This window comes from Hordeum vulgare, chromosome 7H, assembly GCF_904849725.1.
Source record: "Hordeum vulgare subsp. vulgare chromosome 7H, MorexV3_pseudomolecules_assembly, whole genome shotgun sequence".
NCBI classification, from domain to species: Eukaryota; Viridiplantae; Streptophyta; class Magnoliopsida; order Poales; family Poaceae; genus Hordeum; species Hordeum vulgare.
The window spans coordinates 495,749,973-495,759,527 of record NC_058524.1 but is presented as its reverse complement, the minus strand read 5'-3'; positions in this window follow the sequence as shown (position 1 = coordinate 495,759,527).

The window sequence follows — 9,555 nt, the reverse complement described above, 5'->3', positions numbered from 1 at the left end:
CAGTGCTGACGACTTGATTTGTAGCCGTGATGTACAGAAGAAGGGGCTCTTTACTGAGCGGAGCAGTAAGAACCGGCTGGGTGGAAAGTAGGACTTTGAGGTCGTCGAATGCGACTTGGGCTTCATCTGTACACTCGAAAGTATCTGATTTCTTCATGAGTCGGTACAGAGGAAGTGCTTTCTTGCCGAGTCGATTGATAAACCTGTTCAAAGACGCTAGGCAACCTGTGAGCCATTGAACATCGTGTATTCTGACCGGCCTCTCCATTCGGACGATGGTCCCGATCTTTTCGGGGTTGACATCGATCCCTCGTTCGGAAACGAAGAAACCGAGTAACTTTCCGCTGAGAACAGCGAATGAACACTTGGCGGGATTGAGCTTGATATCGTACCTACGAAGGTTGGCGAATGTTTCTGCCAAGTCGGTCAGCAGGTCGGAACCTTTGCGTGACTTGACTACGATATCATCCATATACGCCTCCACATTCCGACCGATTTGGTCGAGGAGGCATTTTTGGATCATGCGCATAAAGGTAGCTCCTGCATTCTTCAAACCGAATGGCATAGTGATGTAGCAGAAGCACCCGAATGGGGTGATGAAGGCTGTTTTTAATTCATCGGGGCCATACAGACGGATCTGATGATGGCCCGAGTAGGCATCAAGAAATGATAAACGATCGCAACCCGCAGTCGAATCGACAATTTGATCGATGCGGGGGAGCGGAAAATGGCCTTTCGGGCAGACCTTATTGAGATGCTTGAAGTCGATGCACATCCGGAGCAACTTGTCCTTCTTGGGCACCATGTCAACATTGGTGAGCCACTCGGAGTGGTGAACCTCGCGAATGAAGTTGGCTCCCAACAGCTTGGCCACCTCTTCCCCGATTGCCTTCCTCTTGTGCGCGGCGGACCGGCGCAGGCGTTCTCGGACGGGCCGAGCGGTGGGATCCACATGCAGTCGGTACTCAGCCAACTCCCTGGGTACACCCGGCATGTCAGAGGGTTTCCATGCGAAGATGTCCCAGTTCTCACGGAGGAATTGGGTGAGCTCGGCTTCCTATTTAGGATCGAGGGTGGTGGAGATGTTCGTCGGGGCAGCAGTGTCATCCGTGGGGTGGATGTTGACCTTCTTCGTCTCTCCCGCCGACTGTAATGCGGACTCCGAAGCTGGCTTCTTCAAACGCATCAAATCAGCGGGGTCGACTGTCTTCTTGTACTCGTCAAGCTCGAGGACGGCCATCTGCTGGTCAGCGATTCTTGATCCTTGCTGCAGACACTCTTCGGCTCGCTGTCGATTGCCAGTGATGGTGATCACACCTTTAGGGCCTGGCATCTTCAGCTTCAGGTATACGTAACATGGCCGGGCCATGAAACGCGCATACGCCGGGCGGCCTAAAATTGCGTGGTAAGCGCTTTGGAAGTCTACCACCTCGAACGTCAGCTGTTCCTTGCGGAAGTTCTTGTCGGAGCCGAAAACGACGTCCAACACGATCTGGCCGAGTGACTTGGCCTTTCGTCCAGGGACGACTCCATGGAACTGCATGCTACTCTCGCTGAGTTTGGACATCGGAATGCCCATCCCCTTGAGAGTGTCGGCGTACATGATGTTCAAGCCACTGCCGCCGTCCATGAGGACTTTGCGCAGTCGGACTCCATCCACCACCGGGTCGACGACCAGAGCCTGTCTCCCTAGGGTGGGTACGTGTGCTGGATGATCCGACTGGTCAAAGGTGATTGCAGTCTGAGACCATTTGAGGAACTTGGGGTTGGTAGGGGTGGCCATGTTCACCTCCCTCTTCACCAGCTTCGGTCGACTCTTGCTCTCAACGTCAGCAAAAATCATCAGTGTTGCATGGACTTGGGGGAACGGATTCTCCTTATCCTCCTCATCCTGTTCATTGTCCTTTTCACTCGGTTGCCCTTCGTCGAACCCCTGGATCAGGAGCCGACACTGTCGAGTGGTATGCTTCGGATATATGGGGTTGCCCTCTTCATCCATCTTCGTATGAACCGGACATGGCTGGTCCAGGATGGGATTATTGAACTGCTTCTTCTTGGGGGTGAAATGAGCCTTCCCTTTGCCCTTGAACTTGGCATTGGTTACGGCTGCAGCTTCTGCCTGAGGAGAGGACGGAGCTTTCTGCTTCTGCTTCCGAGTGTTACTCCCATCTCCATCAGCGACTATTTTGTGCTTGCTGCTTCGGATGCGGTCCTCTTCTTCGCCATTTGCATAGCATGCTGCTATCTCCATCATCTTGCTCATGGAGATGTCACCTGTTCGGCCGAACTTCAGGTACAGATCCCTGTACCGCACGCCTGCCTTGAAGGCGCAGACTGCTTGATGCTCTGTGACGTTCTCCACTGTGTGGTAGAGAGTTGTCCAACGCTGAATGAAATGGCGCAGGGGCTCATTCTGCTTCTGGACGCAGTGCTGGAGCTCCACGAGGCCGGGAGGGCGCTTGCACGTCCCTTCGAAGGTCCTGATGAACACTCGGGCAAGATCTGCCCAGCTGTAGATGCTTGAGGAGACCAACTGGTTCAGACACGCTCGCGCCGAGCCGTCGAGCATCAGAGGGAGGTGCTTCATGGCGACATGGTCGTCTCCTCCTCCGATCTGGACTGCCACTCGGTAATCATCCAGCCACGTTTCTGGCTTGGACTCTCCTGTAAACTTGTTGATTCCCGTCGCCAATCGGAAGTTGGGAGGGATGTCAGCCGAACGGATGGCTCGACTGAAACACTCGGGACCAGAAACGATGGTCCTGCTTCCACTCGTACGGTCAACGTCGTAACCATCGCGGTGAGCTCGGCCCCTGTCGACCCTTCGCTGGGCGATATGCCCTCTCGCATCGGGCCTTGGGTCGTAAGTGTCGCCGACTGAACGCCGATCATCATGATATCGGGGCCCGTAGATCCCACCCCGTGGAGGGGTGCGTGAACGGCGACGGTCTTCAGAATTTATGGAACGGGTGCCTCCTGTGTGTCGCTGATGAGAACGAGGGCTGTGAACTGACCGATGCGTATTCGCATGAACAGAACTATTGTGGATCCTGTTATGCGACTGGGAGACTCCCGAATTTTGCTGCTGCGCCGTGTGCAACAGGGCGCGGATTTTCTCGATCCCCCTACCAGCCTCTGAATCAGTCGGCTGAAGGGAATCGGCTATCTTGGCAGCCGCAGCCAAGTTGAGGAGGGGTGTGCGGAACAACTCCACGTTGGTCCGCCGAGTGTGCCGTCTGGCAGAACGGCGAGGTGGACGACGCGCGCCGGACGTTTCGCCGATCTCGTGCTCGTTCCGGCCAGCTTCACGGGGATCTTCATGGGAGTTGGCCATGTGTACTTCTGCTGCAGGCCCGCGACCCGCGTACTCGGAAGGAAACTCAGTCGGAAACGAGTCCGAGCGCTAGGACGGCGGGGCAACCACAACCGACTCTTGAACCACCACTTGTGAAGATGCGTTCTCGCGCGCCTGGGCGTGTTGCACCCAACGCTGGAGCCGCGGACGGCGGGACCGCTTGTTGCGACGCTTGACGGCGGTGCAGGTCGACACCGGAGCCGACTGCTGGAGAAGAAGAATGCTGCGGGCGCCGTCATGGAAGTGCGTAGCCCCGTGGCGGGGAAGCGCCTCGACATCGAGAGGGGCGTCCCGAAGCCATGCCGAATCATCGACGATGAAGGAGAGAGCGCCGAAGAAGATCTCGTGACCCATTCTCGAATCTCCACCGGACGACATGACGAAATGATGTAGTCGCAAACTCGTCGGAAGTCGCTTAGACGCCTGCCCCACGGTGGACGCCAACTGTCGTGGGTATAAGTCTGACAGTAGATATGTAGGGTATGAAAGGATGGGCAGAGCCTTAGCTACGGTGAGGTTGTATGAGTTCAGGCCCCTCAGCGGTGGAGGTAATAGCCCTACGTCTCAGTGCTCTGGGAGCTTGTTGTCGAGTGGAATATGGAATACAATGAGTTGCTAACCCTTGCAACAGTGGGGGAGGGTGGCTTATATAGAGTGCGCTGCCCTCCACAACGGTTCAGTGCACAGGGGTGGAGTAGTGGCGAATAAATGCCTACGTTAACGTACGTCTTAAATGCTAATAAAGTCACATGGAAACGTATGACCGTTTCCCTTGAGGGAGGTTACGATGCACAGAGTGGAATCCAGTCGGTTAGTTTGATAAACTCCGAATGCTAATCTCCGACTGGATGGTCGAGGATCTGTTACCGACTGGATGAAGGGAACTCCTTAGTTCAGTCGGAACTAACTAAGGGCCTCGTCCTTTATGAGGGGTAGTCCTTGGGTTGGATCTACAGGGCAGGCCTCTGACCCTACCCTAGGACTTTAACCCCATCACTCTCTATCATGAAGATCATGGTGCTACTTTGAAGCACAAGTGTAGAAAAAGATAGTAGCATTGTCCCTTCTCTCTTTTTCTCTCATTTTTTTGTTTGGGCTCTTTGGCCTCTTTTTTTTATTTTTTTGGTGGGCATCTTTGGCCTCTTTTTTTATTTCCTCACATGGGACAATGCTCTAATAACGATGATCATCACACTTTTATTTACTTACAGCTCAATACTTAGAACAATAATGACTCTATATGAAATGCCTCCGGCAGTGTACCGGGATGTGCAACGATCTAGCTTAGCATGTGACATTGAAACATCTCGCTAGCTATCTTACGATCATGCAATGGCAATATGACAATGACGGCACATGTCATGAGACGGAACGGTGGGAGTTGCATGGCAATATATCTCGGAATGGCTATGAAAATGCCATAGTAGGTAGGTATGGTGGCTGTTTTGAGGAACGTAAATGGTGGTTTTGTGCACCAATGAAAGTTGCGCGGCACTAGAGAGGCTAGCAATGGTGGAAGGTGATAGTGCATCTTTACCATGGACTCACATTAGTCATGAAGAACTCATATACTTATTGCAAAAGTTTTATTAGTAACTGAAACAAAGTGCTAAACGCATACTCCTAGGGGAAGGGTTGGTAGGTGTTAACCATCGCGCGATCCTGACCGCCACACAAAGGATAACAATCAAAAAATCAATTATGCTCCGACTTCCTAACATAGCGGTTCACCATACGTGCATGCTACGGGAATCACTAACCTCAGCACAAGTATTTCTAGAGTCACAACACCCTACTAACATAACTCTAATATTACCATATCCATATCTCAAAACTAACTGTGAGGAATCAAACTTCTCTTACTAATAAATGCACTTGAATATGAAAGTTTTTGTTATATCCTCTTTGGATGCCTATCATATTTAGGACCAGTTTCATAGCACACGCCAATTACCAAGTTACTTAGAGAGAGCACTCTCAAAATGGTATAAGTGAAGATTGAGAGTTTTTATTTCTACAAAATATGACACCGCCATGCTCTAAAAAGATTTAAGTGAAGCACTAGAGCAAAATTATCTAGCTCAAAAGATATAAGTGAAGCACATGCGAGCTAAATTGCCTAACTCAAAAGATATAAGTGAAGCTCATTGAGTATTCTAACAAATTCACGATGATTGCATGTCCCTCTGAAAAAGGTGTGCAGCAAGGATGATTGTGACAAAACAAAAAGCAAAGACTCCTATAATACAAGACGCTCCAAGCAAAACACATATCATGTGGTGAATAAAAATATAGCTCCAAGTAACGTTACCGATGGATTGAAGATGAAAGATGGGATGCCTTCCCGGGGCATCCCCAAGCTTAGGCTTTTTGGTGTCCTTGAATTTGGATTGGGATGACATGCGAATCCCCAAGCTTAAGCTCTTTCCACTCTTTGTTCCATTGTCCATAAGAACATCACCCAAAACATGAAAACTTCACAACACAAAACTTAAACAGAAACTCGTGATATCATTAGCATAAGAAAACAAACTACCAACTTTTTAGGTACTATAGTAAACTTGATTTCCATTTAGATTGATGGTATATTACTATATTCTCACTTATCCATGGTTAGTACCCCCCGATACTAACCATAGTTTCATCAAAATAAGCAATCAACACAACAAAAAACAGAATCTGTCAAAAACAGAACAGTCTGTAGTAATATGTAAATTTTGTATACCTCTGGTATCCCAAAAATTCTGAAAATTAGGGCAATTTGCATATAAATCAGCAGCAAAAAGAATCAACTCAAAATCTCTTTCTAGATAGGAATTAAAAATTATTTCTTGAGCATAAAGTTTCTGTCTTTTTTAGCATGATTAAACAACTATCACCAAAACTAGTCATAAAGGTTCTACTTGGCACAAACACTAAAAAAACATAAAAATCACAATCATAACAGAATTATGATGGTGATGACTCAAAAAAACAGAAAGTAAAAAGCAAAAATAAATTTATTCATTGGGATGCCTCCCAACAAGCGCTATCGTTTAACGCCCTCAGCTAGGCATAACGTTTCAATGATGCTCACATAAAAAGTAGTAGTTGAGATATGCAAAAGAGCATCATGAATGGCAAAAAACAGGTTTAAGTCTAACCCACTTCCTATGCATAGGGATTTTGTGAGCAAACAAATTATGGGAACAAGAATTAACTAGCATAGGAAGGCAAAACAAGCATAACTTCAAAATGTTGAACACATAGAGAGGAAGCTTGATATTATTGCAATATGTAAAAGCATATGTTCCCGTCTCATTGTAATTTTCAGTAACATCATGAAGGAATTTTACAATATAACTATCACACAAAGCATTCTTTTCATGCTCAATTATAGCATAAGGGTCATCACCAAAACTTGGGAAACAAAAAATATCATCTTCATCAAGCATAGCATCCCCAAGCATGTGGTTTTGCATATCATTAGCATCATAGATATTCAGAGAATTCATACTAACAACATGGCAATCATGTTTTTCATTCAAGCAGATATCATGAACCACTTTATAATTTTATTCTTTCAACACTTCATCAAAATTTTCGGATTCATGATTTTCAAACAAAACTCCATAGAGATAGTCAAGTGCACTCAACTCACTAGCAAATAGTTCATCATAATTTGGTCTTTTGAAAAGATTAGCAAGTGGATGAGGATCCATATCAATAGATACTTAGCAAGGAAAGATGCAAGCATATTGAAGGCACATAGCACACAAGCAAAGGAAAGGCAAACGAAAAAGGCCAATATTTTTGTAAATTTTGTTTTAGAAGTGGGGGAGAGGAAAACGAGAGGAAAAAGACAAATAATGTAAATGCAAGAGATGAGTTTGCGATAATTACTTGGTAGATATGCTTCACTTTGAATACTCCCCGGCAACGGCGCCAAAAATTCTTCTTGCTACTTCTTGACCTTGCGTTGGTTTTTCCCTTGAAGAGGAAAGGGTGATGCAGCAAAGTAGAAATAAGTATTTCCCTTAGTTTGAGAACCAAGGTATCAATATAGTAGGATTATCAAGATGAGGCACTAATGAACCTGCGCAAAAACAAACAAACTTGCACCCAACATGATAAAGGGGTTGTCAATCCCTTCACGATTATTTGCAAGGTGAGATCTCAAGGTGAAAAGTGCAACAAAGTATTTTTGGTATTTTTATAGATCTGAATATATGATGTGTAAAATAGACCCGGTGGCCATAGTGTTCACTAGAGGCTTCTCTCATAATAACAAGTATTATGGTGGGTGAACGAATTACTGTCGATCAATTGATAGAATCGCGCAAAGTCATGACAATATCTAAGGCAATGATCATACATATAGGCATCACGTCCGAGACAAGTAGACCGATACTGTGTACATCTACTACTATTACTCCACACATCGACCGCTATCCAGCATGCATCTAGTGTATTAAGTTCATAACAAATGGAGTAACGCCTTAAGCAAGATGACATGATGTAGAGGGATAAATTCATGCAATATGATATAACCCCCATCTTTTTACCATTGATGGCAACAACATGATGCGTGCCTCGCTACCCCTTCTGTCACTACGTGAGGACACCGCACGGTATGAACCCAAAACGAAGCACTTCTCCCATTGCAAGAATTATAGATCAAGTTGGCCAAACAAAAACCATAACTTGAAGAGAATTAAAAGGATACGAAATCATGCATATAAGAAATCAGAGGAGACTCAAATAATATTCATAGATAATATGATCATAAATCCACAATTCCTCGGATCTCGACAAATACACCGCAAAATAAAGTTACATCGGATAGGTCTCCACGAAGATCAAGGAGAACTTTGTATTGAAGATCCAAGAGAAAGAAGAAGACATGTAGCTACTAGCTATGGACCCGAAGGTCTGTGGTGAACTACTCACGCATCATCGGAGAGGCAATGGTGTTGATGAAGAAGCCCTCCGTGTCCGAATCCCCCTCCGGCAGGACACCAGAACGTTCCCCAGATGGGATCTTTCGGAGACAGAAGCTTGCGGCGGCGGAAAAGTATTTTAGTGGCTCTCCTCTTTGGTTTCGGGATTTTAGAGAATTTATAGGGGAAGGAAGTAGGGCAAAGGAGGCACGTGGGGGCCACGAGCCTGCTAGGCGCGCCTACGGGGCTCGTGACCTTCCACAAGGTCTCGTGCCTTAGTTCTCAAGTCCTCTGTGTATCTTTTGTTATGGACAAAGTCATCCCGCAGGTTTTATTCCGTTTGGACTCCGTTTAATATTCCTTTCTGAAAATGTCAAAAACACGGAAAAAACAAAAACTGGCACGAGGCACTAAGTTAATAGGTTAGTCCCAAAAATGATATAAAATAACATATTCATGCATATAAAACATCCAAAGTTGATAACATAATAGCATGGAACCAACAAAAATTATAGATACGTTGGAGACGTATCACAACTCAACCCTAGACCACATAGTTCTACCTCTAGATCGGATTTCTACGGAGCTCGGGCAGAGCCCTGCAGGAGTAGATCATCACCACCACCGGAGCGCCGTCATGCTACCGAAGAACTCATCTACTTCTCCATCTTGCTTGCTGGATCAAGAAGTCCGAGATCATCGTCGAGATGTACGTGTGCTGAACGCGGGGGTGCCGTCCGTTCGGCACTAGATCAGAACAGATCGTGGGACCGATCGGGGGATGGTTCATGGGGCGGATAGAGGGACCTGAAGCCGTTCCACTACATCAACCATGTTTCTTAACGCTTCCTACTGTGCGATCTACAAGGGTATGTAGATCCAAATCTCCTCTCGTAGATGGACATCACCATGATAGGTCTTCGTGTGCGTAGGAAATTTTTTGTTTCCCATGCAACGTTCCCCAACAGTAGCATCACGAGCTAGATTCATGCATAGATGTTATCTCGAGTAGAACACAAAACGTTATGTGGACGGTGATGTTCGATTTGCTGCCCTCCTTAGTCTTTTCTCGATTCAGCTGTATTTTCGTATTGAAGCGGCCCGGAATGACATTACTCGTACACTTACGAGAAACTAGTTTCATCGACTAACAGCAACCTCGTTGTATAAAGATGACTTGCGAGTGTCGGTTTCTTCAACTTTAGTTGAATTGGTTTTGACCGAGGCGGTCCTTGGAGAGGTTAAATAGCAATTTGCACATCTCCGTTGTGGTTTTTGTGT